Consider the following 8061-nt stretch of genomic DNA (forward strand, 5'->3'; position numbering starts at 1 on the left):
GTTCTGCTGTGCATGGGGTCACTATGAATCGGTTCCGACTGGATGGCACCTGACAACAACAACAACAATTGTATCCTATAATCTACCTGACATCCTCACCACCTGGATCTCTGTTGCTACATTAATCTTTCTTTGACATTGATACAATTTTTGTCTTCGGTTTCCCTCCCGGCTCCATTGAATTCCCTTTTGTAGTTTTGTTCTGTTCTGTGTACTGAGTTTTAGGTGGTGTTGCCGCACCTATCAATCTCTGTTTATTGTCTGTTCTTGTTGATTTTCAATCTGAAAAACACCATTTAGGATGTTTTGAACTGCTGGATTGGTTTTGATAAAATCCCTTAGATTCTGTTTATCCCGAAAATTTTTTATTGCACCATCATATTTGATTGATAGTTTTGCTGGATAGACAATTCTTGGTTGGCGGTTTTTTTCTTTTATGGTTTTGTGTATGTCTCCCCATTGCCTTCTTTCCTGCATGGTTTCTGCTAAATAGTCAGAGCTTAATCTGATTTGCTTGCCTTTATAAGTGACACTTGTCTTCTCCTTGTCTGCTTTTAGGATTCTCTCCTTGTTTTTTATTTTGGAGAGCTTGATTATTATATGTCTTGGTGACTTTCTTTTGGGGTCTATCCTTCCTGGGGTACATGTGGCTTCTTAAATGTTTATCTTCTCATCTTTCAAGATGTTAGGGAAATTTTCTTCCCAGAAGCTCCTCAACTATCTCCTCTGTGGACTTCTCTGATTCTTCCTGTTCCAGAATGCTAATAATTCTTAAGTTGTTCCTCTTCATGTTACCCAACATGTATATTAGACTCTCTTAAGATTTTTTTATCCTTTTTCAGCTTGCTCTTCTATCTTAGCAGTATGGAGAGATTTGTCTTCCAGCTAGTTATTTCTGGCTTCCATCTCTTCTATTCTGCTCCTTTCCCCTTTCAGTTTTTGTCTATTTCTGATATATTATTATTAATCATCTGGACCTCTTTTTTCAGGTTTTGAATTGTTTCTAATACTGTATCGATCTTGTTTGATTGCTCTTGTACTACTTTCCTGACTTCTTCCTTGTTTTCCTCCACCCTTTTTTGTAGCATTTGAATTTGTTTCCATATCATTCTTCTGAATTCTTTCTCGGACAATCCAAAACCTGCTATTCCTCTTCTGGGGAGCCTTTTTCTGTCTCCAGTGCATTTGTCTTAGTTACTCTTTTCTGTTTTTGGACATGTTTTGAGATTGTTTTGTTTGTCATTTCCAGTAGTTATGTGGGTTTTTTAATGCTTAAATTGATGTTTGTTGTTTTGTTATTAACCTTACTGGGTTTCTCCTGGTGGATATGATCAGGAGATAGGCTTCCCTTTTCACATGTAATGCTTATCAGCTGTTATTGCCTCTTGTCTCAATGGTGGAATATTATGTGGTATGCTTGTAGCTTGGCTATATGGCCATGATTGCTGTCTCTTCTTGGGTAATATAGGTAGAAAAAGCTCCCACTTCCAGAAAAATGTGTCATCAAAAGGTCCAAAAGTAGAGGCAATATAAAAGCAGAGACAAGAGTCTCCACTTTGAAACAAAAATAAAACTGTGTGTGTGCACTGTAGAAACCTCCAGTAGTGGGTGGGGGTGTCTACTAACTCAGGCTTCTCCTCTAGTCACCACCATAGAGGTGTGTAGATAGATATTGAGAAGTTAATGAGAGAAAGATTGTTTACTATTTTTGTCTCTGAAGGTCAATTAAGTAGCTGCATGTGCACAGTGTAATTCTTGAAATAGTTGTGTCTTTTTATGTTGACATTTTACAGATTGTTCATATGGTTTGTCTGTCAGGCCAAACCTGATTTTTTTCTTTTTTTATAGGCATGGGTTAATGGTCCCACACAAGTTAACTTTAGGGCAGTGACCCACAGGCAGAAGTCAAAAGCAGCAGCCAAATGATTTGCCCTTGGACTGATGGGGTTCTTTCTCTATGTGCCATGGGAAAGCTGTGGTCTCAACACTGGACTTTTATGGGGGTGCACACTCACCTGCCTGAAGGCATTCGGGCTGGGCAAAGAAAGCACGACAGGGAATAGGTGGGAATAAAATGTGTAGAATCCCTCCACACTTCCTTTTGCAAATGTCACTTCACTGCTTTTAGTGCTGGTTCTCTGTGCCAGTCTGGCTATAGTCTCACCCTCTGACTTCCACCCAGGAAGAATGGCCACAGAGGGAGTCATGTGCCTTGATTGATATCTAAAATGCAATGCTTTCCTTTATACCATGATTTTTCCACTGGCAGGTGGGGGAAACTGATGCCCTGAACCTTTTGCTAGATCTAGAGCTCTGGTGCAGTTTCGTGAGAGCCGTGTCTCTGGGTTTTCAGCCCCTTCCCCACGGAGCCTGTCCTAACTGACTGCTCTGCCGCCACTAACCGGAAGTCTATATCTTCAAATATGATATACTCTATGATAGGATAACATCCATATGACTACAGGGAGGATGAGTTAACACCACAATTATTAGAATTTACACACCAACCACTAAAACCAGGGATGATGAAATTGAAGTATTCTACCAACGTCTTCAGTCAGAAGTTGATCAAACATACAATAAGATGCATTGATAATTACTTGTGATTATAATGTGAAAATTGAAAATGAAGAGGAAAGAGCAATAGTTGAAAGTACGGCCTTGGTGATAGAAATAATGCTAAAGATTGCATGACAGAATTTTGCAAAACCAATGACTTACTCAATGCAAACAACTTTTTAAAACAACATAAATGGAAACGATACACATGGACTTCACCAGATGGAATACACAGTCAAATTGACTGTATCTGTGGGACAAGACTGTGGAGAATCTCAATATCATCAGCCAAAGCAAGGTCAGGAGCTGATGGTGGACCTGACCATCAATTGCTCATAGGCAAGTTCAGGCTAAAGTTGAAAAAAATTAAAACAACTCCATGAAAGCTAAAATATGACCTTGAATATACCTCACCTGAATTACATACCAATTCAACAGTAGATTTGATGTTACTAGACACTAATGACAGAAGACCAGAAAAGATTTGGGATGACATCAAAACATTATACAGGAATAAAACAAAAGGTTATTACGAAACAGGAAAGAGGTAGAAGATGAAAATTGATGTCAGAAGAGATTCTGAAGCTTGCTTTTGAACATAGAGACGCTAAAGGCAAAAGAAGAAATGATGGCGTGAAAGAGCTGAAAATAAAATTTCAAAGGGCAGATTGAAAGAGCAAACTCAAGGATTATAATAAAACGTGCTAAGACCCGGAATTAGAAAACCAGATTGTGTCAAGCTGAAAGAACAGAAGAAAAAAAAACAAGCCTTGACCTGCAATATTAAAGGATTCCATGGGCAAAATATTGAATGATGCAGAAACCATCATAAGAAAATGAAAGGAATACACAAAAAGAAACATTTGATGTTCAATCATTTCAAGAGATAGCATATGATTAAGAATTGATAGAACTGAAGAAAGAACTCCAAGTTGTCCTGAAGGCAATAGCAAAAAACACATCTCCAGGAATTGACAGAACATAAATTGAAATGTTTCAGCAAATTGATGTAGTTCTGGAGGTGCTAACTCATGGTTTGAAATCAGGAAAGCTGTGTACCATAGCAACCATAACAACTATGCAAAGAAATTTATAAAAGATCCATAGTTGCACCCATTTGAAAGAAAGGTGACCAATAGAACGTAAAAATCATTGAACCATGTCATTGTTTTCACATGAAAGTAAATGTTGCTTTGGTCAATAGTACTTTCAGATGGATCTTAGCTGAAAGCAGAGACTACCAGAAAGATGTTTATTTGGTTTTATTGACTACACAAAGGCATTTGACTATGTGGAGCACAAATTATGAATAACACTGAGAAGAATGAGAATGCCAAGACACTTCATTGTGCTCATGAGGAATCTTTACATAGGCCAAGAGACAATCATTAGAACAGGACAAGGTGATACTGAATGCTTTGAAATTAGAAAAGCTGTGTACCATAGCAATTTGCAATACATAGACGATACAACCTTGCTTGGTAGAAGTGAAGGACTTAAAATACTTATTGATTAAGATCAAAGACTACAGCCTTTAGTATGGATTGTACCTCAATGTAAAGAAAACATAAATCCTCACCAGTGGACCAGTAAATAACATTATGATAAATGGAGAAAAGATTGAATTTGTCAAAGAATTCATTTTGCTTAGATCCACTATTCACACTCAAGGAAGTAGCAGTCAAGAAATCAAATAACATATTGTATTAGTAAATCTGCTGCACAACAGCTTTTAGAAGAGTCCAAGAGCTACTTAGCTCAGGAATCAAAGGATGTGTTTGTCTTTGCAACACTGTATGAAACAGATGTGGAAAACTATGATAAGGGTGGGCTTTTAACATTAAAAACATATTTGAAGAAAACAAAATGTTAAAGAATCCTCCAGAAGGGTGACATAACTTCATTCTCAGGTTCTGTTTTTCACCGTATCATACATTGTCCAGAGTCATACTTTCCACACATATTAGTCCCTTGGTAAATGTTTCCTGAATTTATATTAAATGTCAATTTTGGAAAGAAAAAAAAAAAAAACTGTTCAAGACCAGAGATATCAATCTGAAGACTAACGTACACTTGAACCAAACCATGGAATTTTCAATTGTCTTCTATGCACGTGAATATTAGACAATAAATATGGAAGACAGTAGAAGAATCTATGTATTTGAATTCTGGTGTTGCAGAGGGATCCTAAAAGTACCAGGAACTACCAGAAAAACTGACAAATCTGTGCTGGAATAAATGCAGCCAGAAAGCTCCTTAGAATTCAGGATGGCACGACTTCGTCTCTCATATTTTGGACATGTTATCTGGAGAGATCAGACCCTGGAGAAGGACATTGTTTTTGTCAATGAGCTGGACTGACACAATGGCAGCAACAATGGGATTAAACATAATAACAATTGTTAGCATGTTATAGGAACGGGCAATATTTCATTGTGTTATGCAGAGGATTGCTATTAATCTGAACCCACTCAAAGGCACCTAACAGCAAGACAAACATGAACATCCTCATTATATTGTTATTCTCATTAATGCCCTCATTGGTCATGTTTTATTTCACTTCTAGTAAATTTTAAGATTTTTCCCTTAGTCCAGACTCTGTAGTCATAATGAACATTGTATAAAGTTAGATAAGTTTTTAAGTTCCTTATTTCAGTCTCTACATAAGTAAAATGAGTATAATAATGGTGCTGCTTCTAGAATTGTGGTGAAGATTAATGAGTTAATTCATGTAAAGCACTTAGAACCAGACTTGTACCCACTACATACTCTGTTATTCTTCATCCACCTTGCCCCTTCAACCCCAAAGAAGTAATTATTTGTTCAATAGATGGGCATCGAAAGAAGAGCCACTCCCAAGACTGCTAAAGATAATGCTGCTCTTTGTTAGCTCTTTCTGCTTAACTAATTTCTTTGATTTTTATTTCCTTTGGCACATAATGCTGAGTACAGCCCTTACATATTTGTGAAGGGCTGCCTTTGGCCTCTATATACTATTAGTAAAAACTGAGCTTTCATCATTAGTCAAGTAATGAATAAGGATTCAGCCATTGCTGGAGAGTCTTGAACTCAAAAGGGAAAAAAGGTTGTTCTTTATATCTATGTAATGAACCTATTTGTATAAGAATAGACTATTATGTCTCTGGTATGAAGTCTATGCTTTCTGAGTAGTTTCTTGAATTTTATTCCTTTTTGTTCTTTAAACAAACTATTATCAGGCTCTTATGCATTATTCATTCTGCTTGAGAAAGGATAGCACTTCCTTTCCTAATGTCCAGGACAACACAGTTTCAGATATATTTTTTTGTTGTTTTTTTCTGCAGCAAGATCACATTGCCCTTGTCTGAGAATTTGGTGAGGACATAGATAAGCTTAACATAAATTAATTAGTGTGGCACTGAGGGTTAATATGCTGGACTGTAAGTTCTGTTTGAACTGAAAGGTCAGTTTGAACTACAAGATTGTCAGTTGAGGCTTACCAGTCTCTCACTGGAAACCCTATACAGGGTCGCTTTGAGTCGGAACTGATTCCATGGAACTTAACAACAACAACAATAACCAATTCTTCAAGGTGTAAGAATTCACTATAAAAAATTTTATCCAGAACACCCTATGAATGTGCATTGAAGACCAGCTCTCAAGAGGTCCATCTGCATTGATGTACAGTGCCAAGAAATGGAATTTTGCAAGCTGCTAAGTCTTCTATGACTGGTGGCTTCAAATTGTACTTGAAGCATAATATGAATCAGCTGGTAAATATAAAAATTCCAGTAAGGCATTTATAATCAACCAGCTTTCTAGTGGATTATGACACGAACAGTTTCATTTAATCAAGCATCTATTTAATATCCACAAGGTACCATGTCAGGCATTGTGCTATGAGCTGAGAACAAAGTTGAGAAACATACATCCTTTGTTCACTGGAAGCTCTCAGAGTAGTTGAGGGAGAAGACATGCAAAATGATAATTTAAATTAAGGAAATGGCAATGACAGAGGTGAAGCAACTAATCAGTCTGATATTGAGTGGTCAAGAAATTTTCCTGGAGGAGACAATGCTAATGACAAGTCTTATAGGATGACAAGGGTTGGTCAAACCAAAGGAAGGAAAAGAACGTCATGGAAATAACATGAACCAAGACATAAAAGTAAAAACTAACTGTGCATATTTATAGAATTGCTATGTCGCTGGAGTGCAAAATGTAAGATAGAGGGATATGAGGTGAGACTGGACAGAGATATGAGGCAGGTAGGGGTTAAAGTATGGTAGTTGTTTGTTTTTGTTTTGCTGCCAAGTTAAGGAGATTTCATTTTTATCCTTAGGTTTATGTGTAACAAGTTACAGGTTTTAAACCTGGCAATGATATGGTCAGATTTGCATGGTCTAAATGCAAATATATTCCATAAATTGTGTGGAGACTGGAGTTGAGAAACTCAGATTGAATGCAAAGGACTGAGAGTAGACTGTAGTTGCGAGAGATGGCTAGAGATTGAAATCAGGCTGTATACTAAAGTTCAAGGGGGAGACATTTTAGAAGTATTTAGGATGAAAAATCAATCGGACTCAACGCTTGTTTGAACTTGGGGGAAGGTAAGTCAAAGATGAATCTAAAGTTCATCATTTAAATGTACAATGAAAGGAAGTTACATATGCCGTAAAAAGTAAGAGACAGACCCCAACTGTGAAATGGTCTTTTTGTTGTTATTGCTTTTGCTCTGAAAATGTATAAATTAAGAAAAATAAATATTTGTTATGAAAAATCTAAAATTACAAGTAAATTAGTCATTTTGTACAAATATATTAGTGAGAGGGAGTTTCAGTAAGTTCTTGGGAAAGTCCATTATCTCTCTATTCCATATTTCCTTTTTATAGATACATAGATTGAAACTAAGACATGGCTTATATTTGTTTTTCTTGCCAAATGTTGTATTGTTGTCTTGATGCCATGTTGGCATTAAAGTCAGCATGTCTAGTCTCGGTTTTATATTTCTGCTGCATTGACAAACCATAGAAAATGAGACAACACACAGAAGTTATGATCCAGTTGTAAGACAGCTGCAGTAACCTAGCCTGAGTGTTTGCATGCTATTGTTGGTTTTTGCAGTTTCTGCAAGTCAAGTCTGACTTAATTTGATGCTATTATAGTTAGGTTGTGAGTTCCAACTGCACATGATTTCCCCCTAGTTAATACTATTTTAAGTTTTGACACCCTTCATATTCATTTCATACATCCCTCCCAAAAACTTTAGTAATAACCCATTCTACAGATAAGTAAATCAAAGCCAGAGAGACAGTCATAGAGAAACAAACAAACAAACAAAAATTGAAAAAAAGGGAATTTGAAGTAAACACCTTTGAATGGAAGTATTAATGACACTTCAATATTGCTCTGTTGTTGTTGTCAGGTGCCATCGAGTCGGAACCGACTCATAGTGACCCCATGCACAGAAGAACGAAACAATGTCCGATCCTGGGCCAACCTCACTACCGCGGACACACTTGA

Source organism: Chrysochloris asiatica, unplaced genomic scaffold, assembly GCF_000296735.1.
Source record: "Chrysochloris asiatica unplaced genomic scaffold, ChrAsi1.0 scaffold00033, whole genome shotgun sequence".
Lineage (NCBI taxonomy): Eukaryota > Metazoa > Chordata > Mammalia > Afrosoricida > Chrysochloridae > Chrysochloris > Chrysochloris asiatica.